Source organism: Pleurodeles waltl, chromosome 2_1 (assembly GCF_031143425.1).
Source record: "Pleurodeles waltl isolate 20211129_DDA chromosome 2_1, aPleWal1.hap1.20221129, whole genome shotgun sequence".
In the NCBI taxonomy this organism is placed as follows: domain Eukaryota; kingdom Metazoa; phylum Chordata; class Amphibia; order Caudata; family Salamandridae; genus Pleurodeles; species Pleurodeles waltl.
In genome coordinates, this window is record NC_090438.1 from 559,558,363 (window position 1) to 559,571,864 (window position 13,502).

Genomic DNA, 13,502 nt, shown 5'->3' on the forward strand with positions numbered 1-13,502 from the left:
CACAGACGAGTATCTCTCGATGCAAAACTCGGGGTGAAGTTGGAACGATTGAAAAAGCCACACATTTCGCTGTGATACCAAAGCCGAACCTGCGGTGAGGTGCTGAATATTATCTGTATAAACAGTTCTCTCTGTGTTCACTCGCTGTTGAAATTTGCAATTTCGATTCAAAAACGCACTACTATAACTATGGGATATTGATTTAGAAGACGATCCTAGTACTTCTGGTTGGAATTTCAGAATGAAGCAATGCTTTCCTGCTAGAAAGACAAGGAGAATTCGGGTGGACAGAACTCTCCCTTGCCCCACCCATGATGCCGACACTGATTCCAGGTTCCTCGCGCGCTGCGGACTGGGCATCCCCTCTGTGTGTAATCCAGCCTGGCAGCAGCCTGCATCTCAAGGGATGGACCCTCCCCCAGGTTTTAGTGCAGGACGCAGAAATCCAATCGCCCAGAAATCCAATCGCCCTTCTCCACTTCCAGCACACGCGCCCTCTCTGCTCTTACCTAATACTGCTTCTTATTTCCAAGAAACGGCCCTGTCTACCCCGAACACCTTTCACTCTGACAAAGCTCTAAAAGCAGTCAGTGTCTGCTGCACCAGTCAGGGCTGCACACATTGTGCGTGCAGCAGTACCCGAATAAAGTCCCTGCACCCACCCCCTCTCACACCTTAACTCTGACACCTCCGCTTAGTCTACAAGGGCAGAGAGGCGTGCTGCCTCTGTCCACCCTGCATTTCATTTAGATGCACTTTGCGCCCCAGCAGGTGACATGAAGAGGCATAAATACCACAGACACCTGCCTCTTTCCTCCTTTCTCTTTTCACCACCGAGCTCACCAGCTCAGCCCCGACCAGCCCCAGACCGGTGGTCCACAGAGGGACATGCTGCTGTGGTGGTCGCTGTATCGTGCCATTTCTAAAAGCTTTTGTGTAAACGTGCGTTTTTTACACAATACGCATGCGCACGAAAGAGCATACGCATGAGCACGAAGGACAGAACTATCCGACGAAAAGCATCATCTGCCGGACCACTGATCAGCTGTCTGCCTGCCGGCATCCCGAGGGCTACACTGCAAGCCCTTCTCGGCGCCGTGTAGCTCTTCGATCAGGGTGCCCCGGACCTCCACTGTCCTGGGCCCGACACACAGTGAGCATCAGCTGGAGCGTGCAGAGCCGGGCTACGCGCGGGAAGTCACACACTGCTGGTAAGTTCGGAGGGATACTATGTGGACCTTAGGGGAGTGAGGGAGTGACAGCTCCAGCGACAGAGGTTTGTGGAGTTGCGCTGAGTGGGGTGAGCATGCCTGCATGCCTAGCCAGAGGCGTGTGTGGGTTGGTCGGTCGTCTAAGGCTTCATGGCACAGAGGAGCGCGAGGAACTGCCGACGCTGCAGGCTGAGCTCAGCTTCCAGGTAGAGCCTCTTTTCCCCATTGATTTCACTACCAGCCACGCTCTGTTATTTCTACCCATTCCACCCCCTACACTTCCACATGACAATTTTCTGTAGGTGGAAATGCTGCGCCTGCCTATTCTCAAAGGGCAGGGCTTTCGCTTTGCGTTGGCAATTGCGTAATTTAAAAATGTGTGCTTATTTTGAGCAGTGCATTGGCAATTTAAAGTCAAGGAACTGTGTATCAATCTTCAAGTGGGGGAGTTTCGGTGGAAGCATTTTAAATTCAAAACAACTCCAAATTCAGTTTCCTTCAGTTGACTGATCAACTTGTGACGGTCTCCGGGAAACGAAACATTAAACTAAATCCCAGTACGATACTGGTTTTTCGGTTTGCACTGCGCAAAGCGGTCGTCACCATCTACAGCACAATTTCCCTGGTTTGGCATAAAAAACACAGCTCGCCTTAAACTGATCGTTTACTCACAAGGACAAGCTGTTCACCTTTACTAAAACTCAGTAAAATACAATCCAACGAACAGTATATGTACATTGTTTGTTGTCCCTCATTAGTTGCGAGCATATATAATAACGGTCTAAATCTTATAGGAGTGTTGAGTACACGCAAGCTTTCAAAAGTCCTGCTGTCCAGGGAGCAGTGGCGTTGCATAATCCCTCTATGAAAGGAACACACAATGTAGTCGATTCCAAGCTTCGCTGACAAAACGACTTATTGGACGGGACTGCAAAACCCAGAATGCACCGAACCTTTTTAAGAGAAAGCTCAGACCTAACCATAGGCGTCCACAACCCCTGCGTCATGGGGGCGAGGAAAACTTAAGGGCACTCCAGCGTTTCGGGGGCTGCCCATTTAGCCCAAAGCTAATGGATATCTGTGATATGGGAGGCACGGGGCCCCCTTCACATTCTGCAGGGGGGAGTGGCAGTCCACCACCCTTTTGCCTTAAGCCATTGACTGGCACGGCATCCCTCCTTCCCTCGGAGACATATTGACATCCCTAAGTCATGCCAAAGAAAATATTCTATTGTACTGTTCTTTCCTTTGAAATATGTATTTATAGCTCTAGATTTCTAAACGATCATAAAAATAAGCGAGCCAGAATAAAAAGACAAGCGTACATGATAAACTACATAGGGGGAATAAAAGGAGCGTGCGCATTTCAAACTGTGGCACACTTCAAATGTTTTTACTTCAGGCTGCATTATTGCTTGCTGCTGCCACATCTTGCTGGACAAGCCTCGGGTCAGGCGTGATAGCGCCTCTAATTGGTTTTTTTTTCCTGCTCCTTCTAGCCTACAATTTAGTCAAGTAAGCGATACGGCATGCAAAAGGGACACTTCACCGAAAGACACATGATATGATAAAAGTATCACACTTTGTATATAACATTGTTCGACTGCCTGCGATGCCTCCTTTGTTTATGGCTCTGTTGCATCTGTTGGTTGTAATCTGTTAGCGTGTGTGAAACTGAAGCTTGCACTTTTTATGTACGAGCATCCCGATTCCGTGTTTTCGAGGGAAGCGTGCACCGCCGGATTCTCGGTTTGTGACTTCTCTCGTCTGTGCTGCAGTTGTTCTCTATGTGAGAAAAACGTACATCCGATGTGCCTGGAGTGATCCACACCAGTACACACCGCGCATGCTCTAAAGTCACGCTATACTTTTAATATTGCAGTACCGGAACTTCACAGCGCGGCTGCTAAGCATTTAAACGAGCAGTTCTAGAACTGAGCACGCAGGCTAGATTTTGATGTGTATGAACCAATATCTATTCAATTTTAATTCACTGGGACTTCAACATACCACAATTCTGCTGGTAAAAGTGCAGCATAGCAGTCCTCCCGAGAGGCTACAGTGCTGCTGGAATGGAAGTATAAGCAGGCCTATTTTAAGTGTAGAGTCTGCAATATCAAGCACCTAGAACCCTGCTGAGAGTGCCCATACGGTGCCAATTGAAATACAACAACCATGCTAAGAAGGCACGCAGTACGCAGTCAACATTATAGTGGGCCTCTGAAAGTGTGATTTACTATCCATTCCAACTATGGCAGTCCAGAAGCAAACATTCTGATCCTTTACAAATAGGTCATCAACCCTTAAAATTGCTGCAACTCTCAGATTTAAGACATTGCAGCAATGATGAGTATTGTTACCAACCCATTACAGAAACACCATCTGTCCTGAGAAAAACAGCTAGCTTCTACCCCTTCCTTCAATAGCCTACTACATTTCTTGAGCAGGGTAAGAAGAGGGTCCTACACCAAGCTCAATCTGTCTTGTGCTCTCTCTAGTGAGACTACTAATAGGTATAAGAAAATGTCCATATACAAAATCTGACAGTTCTTGACAGACAGAGGTGTTTGTTATCAATTGAATTAATCCTTTCAACTGCAAAACTTCAAATGTATAGGCTTTCTCAAAGCAGGCATGGCTCCCCCTTCAAATTATTTATTCATGCAATAAATTCAAATCAAGATGGTGCATGCTTTTCCAAAATTTGGAAGTAATGCAACAGGAAAAATATGATGAGAGAGCAAAATTTTGAGTGGTTTATAAAAACCCAATCAACCATCGAGTAACTCCTCAGCCATGAGCTTCATTCTGGGGAGAATGGGGTGGGACAAGAAACTGTTTGACAAATAAAAAAGAAAGGAGACTTGGGAAGTAATGACTGTAGATGGAGCCTTAGTAGTTATGGTGCATCTTCGTTATTCGATCATTGGCGCTGTTGGAATTAGATGCTGCCTCTGCCTTTATGGGCTGGACTGTGTGTGCATGTGTGTGTGTGTGTGTGTGTAGATGTGCCCATTTGCACGCCATGTCCATGAGGGTGAGCCTTGAAAGTCAGCCTCTGGGCCTGCCTGCGTAACTCTTCCCTGCCGGAACATGTGCCTGTCTAACCTGTGAGTCTGCGGGTTTGTCTGTACTGTTCTCTCTGTCTGTATCTATGTTACAGTGTTTGTCAACCTCTAGGTGTGGACACTATAGGTATGAGAACTACTATACATTGTCAAAACCTGGAAGACTGTGCATCACTGTAACATTATCGCAGTTGTGGAAACAGGAGTACGAGTGGCGTGTAGTGATTCTGAGTAAATGTGTGTTGTACAGCAGGACTGTGAAGAGTGGCACAAGTGTGTAGTACCACAGCGGAAAAGAAGAATGACAAATGTCCATTACTCTCTTGCTTTGGCAATTGGTTAATATGCGTATTACTAAGATTTTGTAAGGACCATATACATTCCTAAGCACATCAGACTTGAAATCAGACAGATATGTGCTTCAATGGAACAGTGTGCAAGTTAATCAGGTATGTGTCGCACTGCTTAGTTGTACATTTGTGACAAACCATCTTTATTACAGCATTGTGCAAACGAGGTAAGTGTATCAGTCCACTACCGAATTGCAAATGATGAATACATGCTCTTCCTGAAGCTTTTTAAAAATGTGATATAAATTTGATGTGGAATTTGGGTATAAATATGCATCACTGAGGCACCGATGAAGCAGAACTAAATGTGCTCTTCTGCATCACGAAAAATGTGCACAATTATGGATAAGGTTATTTGTGGAAATTTAGAAAATATGAGTAAAAATGTATTATTGTTGAAAACGTGATAAAAATTTCTACTACCGCAGCATTGTGGAAATTAGGCAAATTTTGCATTACTGCCGGTGTTGTGTTCTGGTAGAGGTGCTTGTGGTCACATATTATTGGTCTGCTAACACAATATATAGCTATTGTCTCCCAGTTACAAACACATATTTAACCATCACCCCCTTTAGAATTGTCTTTGAACAAAAACGTATTGATTGTCCATAGTGCTTTAAAAAGACGCAATTCACTACTAAATCCTCCCCCAAAAAGTAATTGGGAGAGGACCTGAGTAAAAATGCCTCAAATCCTTTCAAATTTTCACCAAAGTTACTTGCCTAATGTACTTTAAAATTCATTTTTGCCCAGAAATTTTCATTATAAAATCAAAGCTTGGGAGATAGAAAACAATAAGGCGCTCTTCAGGCTCTTAACCAAGAATGCATGTGTTTGGTGGTAGATGCAGGATTGAAAGCATCATTGTTCGTGGTGATAGTTACCTTTCCCTTGCTTGCATTAGCACCAATGTTAAATCATGGTAGGCCTATGGTGAATAATAGCATCCACGAGGTGGTTTTAATCAATTGGTACAATCCCTTTCCACTGCATCACATGCTTAGCAATATTTGTGTTACAAGGGTTTTATTAATCTCGAAGGTCCCCCAACACTTTCCGCAAACTGATTTTTTTCCGAAATGCAAGTTGGAGATGCAAGGGATGTTTGGGCAACAGGTGTACACTCAGCAGGGGAAGGATGCTCTTTTATAGCCCTCAGTCTATAGGAGGTTCTGGCATGCTGACTTGCTGGTAACTTGGGAAGCATACACCCACTGTTTACACTAGCAGAGCCGACTCCCATGTTCGCTCTGACTCTAGCCTCCTAGCACCTGTAAATTCATTGTTAGGGCTGTGGAGCACAATCTGTGATATCATCCTCTCTGTCTATAATCCACGAATTTCTCAGTAGTAATATGTGTGAGACGTTCACACAGATATCTCTTGGCATAGAAATAGGAATGGTAAAGTTTTACAAAAATGAAGCTATGTACATTATCTCCCTTACTTTTGACTATTATGTTTGGCAAAACATGCTTTAAAATGTACTGCTTGATTAAGAAATTCAGCAAAATATGCATTAAAATGTACTAGCTCATATAATTGTTACAGAATGCTGCTTTCAGATAGCAAAAGTCCACTTTGCAATTGTTGATAAAATTTTCACTTGTTTTGTTACTTGCTCTAATGTGAATTCAAACTTCACCTTAGAGTCTACGTATAAAGAAACGTTTTATGTGAAATACCTCTAGGCTCCATTTGTAGTTTGTGACATCTATTTTGCTTCTTAATTAACTTCTCAAGATAAGATCATATGTACATGTCATTTATACCCACCTCTACCTCACAATTTGGGATCACTGACTCCAAATCCTAAATTAAACTTTTCAGCACAACTGGCTTGTTAAGACTCATTGACTACGCCAATGTTGTTGTGTGCATCAGAAAATCTTTGAGAAACCAATCCCTTGTCAATCTTTTCTCTAGCAATTGCATATTTTCTAGGATACATTTGATTATACAATTAAATCTCTGGCTGAGTTTACCGAATGATCTTCTCTGAGGTGGTAAGCGAATGAAGCCAGAATAGATTATCCTCATTCCCCCTTGTAAGGAATGACTGAATAATTGAGACAATGCTACCGTTTAATTGCCCCCAATGTATTCCTAGGAGCACCAAATTAATATTGCTCGGGGGGAGGGGGTTTAAAGACTTCCAATTATTTCGACACAGACCTCCACCTCTAGGAGAGAGCAGTGAAAAAAGCAGCTCCACAATTGGTTCAGATTGCGATTTCTATGTCCTGGCATGATATATGTATGTAATATACATCCTGCAATCGCTGTTGCACATAAGGGGAGAGTCTAGCATTAGCTGACGTGCACATCCCGGTATGTATGTGTGTGAGTATATTATGTTTCTATAATTGAAACACTATTTTCACGGTGACAATATCCCTGCTGCAGAATGGCTAATGATTCGTACTCAGTCCTTCCACGCGCTTGTTCTGATTATTTTTTATGGATGTACACTTTCTGTTATGCATGGATCTATTTATCTTTGTTCATTTTGCTTCTTCTTTCTAACACGTTCTTTCCCGTACTCTTTCTCTCCGCTCCGTTCTTTTACATCAGATCCTCTATTTCTCGTCCTCTTTCAGATTCATATAATTCCATCTTTCTGTCTTTTATTTTGTGTAATGCTGTCATCTCTCTGTTCCCTTTATATTCTCCATTCTTCTTGATTTCGCTCCATTGAAGGTCATATCCGTCTTTCAATTCCACACTTACATTTTGATTTTGATTACTTCATTCTTTCACCCATTATTATTTATTTTCTTGATCCCAGGATGTTGTGCCACACCAAATATGCAGTGCTTGGGCGGGACATATCCCTTTTTGAAGGTGTGCACTATCCTTTTTGGATGAGTTCTCTATACCCTCAATGAGTCTAGTGCGTCTATTAACATTTTACTTTTAAACTTACAAAACGTCGAGCAATACCTTCCCAAAATAATGCACATAATCTGATGTATGTTTAGCAAAATTCGCAATAAATGACCAAGCATTGTAATGAAAATGTCTCAACCTGGTAACTTTTCAGATGCCCAAAACAAATAGGGATTCTTGTATAAAAAATGTACAAAAGTGATAATACTAGTTGTCTCTAAATGTGAGGGAAGATATCGAGGATAATTATTTGGAATTATAACAGTGATAAAGTATTTGGGATGCACGGAAAATAAAGAGGAGTCTCTTTCAAATTAATGCGTGGGTTCCTCGCCTACACCAACCTACCTTATGTGCATGTGACTAGTATAGTATAGCCAAAGATTTAAAAAGAAGGCCAAAATGCAAGATATAGATAACAATGAGAAGCCCTTTGTGGTAACCCGATTTAAGGGAAAAAGCATTCTTCAGCCTGCCTGTAGCTATAGGTCCAGGCTCCAAGCTCCCCATCTTTATGGAGAGGGGCCCTTGGGAGACTGTGCCCCTTTCCATCTAGCCTCGCATTTGTCCCCTTGACACAGGATCTGGGGGTACTATTGATAGACTCCGAGGAGATGCACGTGGCCTTTCGTCCCTAACGAGATCAATATCACATTTGAGGTGCACATTTCTTTACAAGATATCTTCAAATAGGCTCTGTCAATTGGTCTTACTCTCCCTCTCCAAGCAGGCCCAGCCTTAAACAAGCGTGCGTGACTAACTCTAGTGTGGTTGGAGTGTGTGGGAATGTGTCAGTCAAGACGCCAAAAAGATTAACATTGTTTTAAATCGGAATGTGAAGCATCACCCACAAGCAAATGGTTGCTCGTGAGGGTGAAATAATAGGTGCGGTAAAGATAGAACAAATGGAACAAAGGAAAACACGAGGGAATGCAAATAGCAGGCTAGAGAGGCGGCAGAATGGCTTTGAAAATGACTCGGCATATTGCTGATTTAATTGTTGAATTGTGTCATACATTATCTTTTATGGTTAGTCTTAAGAGGGGGGTTGCTTGAGGTATCTTTTCATCTGTGGATTCCATTTGTACAAGCCTTTATTCCCTGCTTCGAGCGGACAATGTGGCTCGTGGAGCTCAGGCTGCCGTCATCCCTTTTGATCTAGAGGTCATGGGTTTGAATCCCAGCAAGAATAGCCCAGCCTTTCATCCTCCCGGGTTCTATACACTGAGTACAATTAAACTGGGATATATAAAAATCAAATTGTTCGTTTTATAATTTCACATAAATCAACTAATAACTTGTTAATGCTCACAAGATTCTGTACTGTTTTTCAGTTAGTTATTGGTAAAGGGAATGCTGTAGTTAGAGGAAATATTTTCAGAGCTGTACAGTAGGACCCGCCACTGGCTATTTTATTCCTTTGAGCTGTGTACTTCACTTCCTTGTCACATTTTCCTTCACATCCCTTTTTCTCGTCCCGCTTCTTCACTCTGCTCTCTCTTTTGTACTACTGTCTTTCAAGCTAATTTATTAAATTCTTTCACTGCCAGTCTAACTTCTTGCCCCAACCCTCTCCTGTCTTTCACCCTCTCACTATCTTACTTGTCCATTTTAGTCTCTCAATGTTTGCTGTTTCGTTCTTATTCTCGGAAACATATTGTACTGGTGTGAATGGCAATAGGCTGTGAAGGTGAAACCTTGCTTGACTCGAATAATGAGTCAAAATGATTGATTGTAATAACAAAATGTAAGGCAAATTCACAATATTTGCCAAATGAGACGTACCATGCAGTTGTTCTTAAATGTAATGCCCTGGAACTCTGTAAGAGACCACCTCCAGGCAACAGTGAAATTCATAAAGACCATGTTTCCTGTATTCATTGCATTTTTCAAAGAATTTTCACGAATCACACATTTTTGAGTGAAAACATTTGCCATATAAAACAACCAAAAACAAGGTGGCAAGGAATAGCAGCCTGCTTGAGGTAGGCGAGGTATCCGATTCAATATGTGTCTTGTGTTTAGCAAAAGTAAGGGCCTGTTATGGGATGTACATAAGGATCAATAGAAATGTGGCCCAAGAGATATTCTTAGGAATATAGAGGATAATTGTCTGGCAAATGGGATCATTCTACACTTGGACCACTTCTATAGTGAAAGCAGAAAGGAAATGGTGACGCCCCCACAAAACCTTTCGCTACAGCGGTGGTGAGGGGATTACGCATCTTTATTGGTCCCTATTAAACAATAGGGTGGAACTTTTTGCCTTCCATTGCTTGTGAAGCACTTGAATTCATTAAGGTGCGTTGGCAGCTGTGGATACAGCCGTTAAGTAAGACAGCAGCAGGATGTGTCATGTGCTGAGAGCAGAAGCATATGCCATAAAAGATGCAGGCAAAAGAGGGGCAAAATCCAATGCAACTCTTGTGGTAAGAAAGGAAAACCGGATTCTTACTACTGCCTTCTTTTTTTACAGAGGGAGTGATGTTGGGCAGGAGTCTGTGGACATCCTTCATCTTTATATCAGTTTTTGAGGGCTAACAGTTTGCCTAGGCACGCAGGGAGTAGGCACACTCATCCTTTGCAATCCATGATGAGCTTGGGTGCATCCTGCATCTCACAGAATTTGCTATTGGTGAATTACTCCGTGCATTTGTCCCAGGCTCTAAAAGCAAAGCCCTTCAATCTCACCCTACCACCCCGATGAGTACAGTGGTCTGAACTTGCACTCTCTCTAAATGGCAAAAATACTTGATTTATTCAGTGATAGTCATGGGTGTCCACAGAAATCTTTTTGGGGGATGGGGGTGGTCCGCAGTGTCCCAGACTGTTTTGGGCAGGGGCCGTGGCCATACTAGTGCAGGCAGCATGACACTATGGCGGCTGTAGTGATATGCTGCACTGTGAGCTTGCACACCAGACTGTACCTAAATCCGGGGGGTGGGGGGCAAGCACCCTCCCTTGCCCCCCCATGCATGCCCATGGTGACTGTTGGAAGATGACCCAATTAAAATACTAAGTGGATGCAAAACTTTCACATGTTGTTAAAATTAGACACCAGCGTAAATGTTTGATGAAAGGCAATGGGCACACATCTCACTTGAACCAGTTCGGTATAGTGCCAGATTATTGAGGTCTTAATATCATCTAACAAAAACATTGTAGACAAAATACTGTTTCCAAATCTCGCAGAATTAGGATTAATAATAGAAAATCGACATCAAATGTAAGAACATTTTTGTAAACTTTGTTTTGCCACGATATTTATGTCAGATATTTGTTATCGATACTCTGACATAAAACCACCAAGCGAAAACATAGCCCTTCATATCTAAGAATGGACTTAAGAAAGCAAATCAATTCATCATTATTTATTTTGGAAAGTCGCATTATATCATCAAGTACAAAATATAATAAAATGGCATGCAATGTCTAACAAAACACACAAAAAAATATCACGTATAAAACATAAATAAAGTATAATTATCCAGATTTCACAAATGCTTATATCTAACCAACAGTACCCAGGTCGAGATTAGATAATGGATGCATTTAAAGCAATAGATAATTGGATAGTTTAAAATAAAATAACCGACTATCTCCTCTCACTGAGCTAAAAGTCAGTTTTTTTGCTAATACCTAAATATTTTTCACAAACTGTTGACGAGAACACTAGTATTGGGGAATCAGCAAAGACCATGGGCAATGAGCTTAAGAACGTGTTGCTGCCCTCTGCTGGAAGTGTTAATGGCTGTGAATCACTTGCTGGCAATTATTGCCTAAGACAAAGACAAGGACACGCAATGAGGATGAAGGGCACGTTAAAACAATTTTACTTGGCGGCATGAGGATACAAAAAGGTTGTTAGCACTTATGATCCCTTTCTCACCCTAACACGCAGACAACTGTTCTTGTCATCTTGACATGCATGCTTTAGCCTTTCACTGAACTGGAAATGTGTAGAGTTCATTCACTTTCAGCATACTGTATAAGGGTGCTGACAGCAATACCAGTGCTCTTTTATTGTAGAAGGGCAAATTGTATGTGAAAGCAATAAAATGCAAAAATAACAAAATTGAAGAAAGAACATGCAAATTGGGATGATTTATACAAAAATATGCTGATGTGTTGTCTTTATACTTACGTCTACAGTTCTTATTTGCTCGGACGAGCACATTGTGGTGTTCAAGGGTGCATTTGCAACTGACTCTTCATTGATGATTCACACTGACAAATATAAAGATGTCGCATGTGCGGTAAAACAATGCTTTATTTAGATATGGTCCCCATCAGCGCACACTTTATACAAAGCGATGCATGGCAATAGCGGACTGTCATAGTTTACAATTGGTACAAGTGCAATGTGCAACCCTATATAGGCGCAACATCTCCATATGATTGTCAGTCCAAACCTGGATTTGTATTAATGTCCCATATAAGTCCAGGTTCAAAAATGATATTCTGGTGTGAAAGGAGTAAAAGTACTTGATTGTTCATAGTGAAGCCAAATGGTCATTGGGTCACCACATAAGCTAGGTTGTGAGAAATGTATTGTTATCTCACGGAGGGATTTGATCACCAACATACCAACTTTTTCTCCACACATGGTCTGAGGCGAGTCAATGAATATGTAAGTACCAGTGATATGCCCAGCAGCTTCATAATTATTGAAGACCAGCTGCGAAATGTTTTGTGTCGTGGCCAACCTCCATCAAATATGCAGGTCTTCATAGGGACAAGTACACTATGTACAGTTCTTTAATGGTGCCCAGAAATTTACTATCTCAGTCGAAGTTTCACCTGCTGACAATAAATGCCAAACCACTCTGGGGTGATCCCAGTGAGCAGACTACATTGTCTCTTTTTCCACTCCATCCCGCGCAGTAAAGTTTGAAGAGCATGAACATATGAAGCTGTGCCATACAATGATCATTCTGAACCACAACAGAATGAGGTTCGAAATTGGCATTCCACAACACAGAGACATTCTTTGACAAATTGAACTAGTCACATTGTGTAGATGGCAGAATAACTACATTTGATCTGCCTCATGAAATGCTCCATCACACCATGCCATGCTTTCAAATGTAAGATATAGACAGAACTCCTCGGGTGAAAAATGACTTGATGCTGGTTGACAGAACAGATGTTGTCATCATACTTGCAATATATTTCTATTATTCCGTGCATTTCACATTTTACCTTTCCCTCATTACCTCTGTCTTCAATAGTCTGACATTCCTTCACCTCCCCCTATTTCGCCTCCCTGTCACCAGCAATCTGCCCCTCAGTCTCTTTTCCCTCACAGGCACATGCGTCTCACAGAAGAATTATGATGTGTTCCATCATTAAATATGAATCAAATCACTAAGTAATGATTAAGGGGTTGGACTATTTACACTGTAAATGGTGCTATGGGACATTCATGACAGCAACGTAAAGCTGTTTTTCATTTTATATTTTTCATATATATTTATTGCAAATAAAGTATATCAGATCCTGAGTAAAGAAAAATGGGGGTGATAACAGGCAGATAAAAAGCTATCGGTAGTGTAGCAGGTGCAATGGCACCAAAACCCAGAGCGTTGGATCCCTCTTGTACCCCACTATGGTGGCACTTCACTGTCCAACTAGTGGACCGAATAGATTCCATCTCCATCTAGCCTGTGGCCCATTTGTTACGCCACTACTTATTCCTTTGTGGGCTCCACACGCAGACATTCTAGTGGGCGGGGGGCTGGGGCGTAGTGTTGTTGATCTGATGCCTGGCAGAGCTGTGTAGGGAATGTGCAGTGGTCGTGGAAAGCTCAGAAAGGGAAGAGACTCTCCTGTGCTCGCGGTTACCGGAGCCGGCTACATACGACAGATTTGCCTCAATAAACCCTTCCCCACCCAGGATTTCAATTACTAGGTATGTCATAGACATCTCGTTAGGCGATACCTCCTTGTACTAAAATGCGCCCGCTCGACGCGGCTCCGAAGAG

At 42.4% G+C, this 13,502-nt stretch overlaps 1 protein-coding gene across 7 annotated transcripts in view; it reads left to right on the top strand.

The window, feature by feature from the left end:
- The first annotated feature begins 325 nt into the window (after positions 1–325).
- ARPP21 (cAMP regulated phosphoprotein 21) overlaps positions 326–13,502 on the top strand; it is a 309,256-nt gene continuing 296,079 nt past the window's right edge. For 5 of the 7 annotated variants that reach the window (XM_069214885.1, XM_069214929.1, XM_069214949.1 and 2 more), the window contains exon 1: positions 13,282–13,429. The gene's annotated coding sequence lies outside the window, so the exon portion shown is untranslated. Of the gene's footprint in view, positions 1,212–1,314; positions 1,418–13,281; positions 13,430–13,502 lie in introns of those variants that run through there. The other 2 variants (XM_069214895.1, XM_069214912.1) reach the window with 2 other exon arrangements.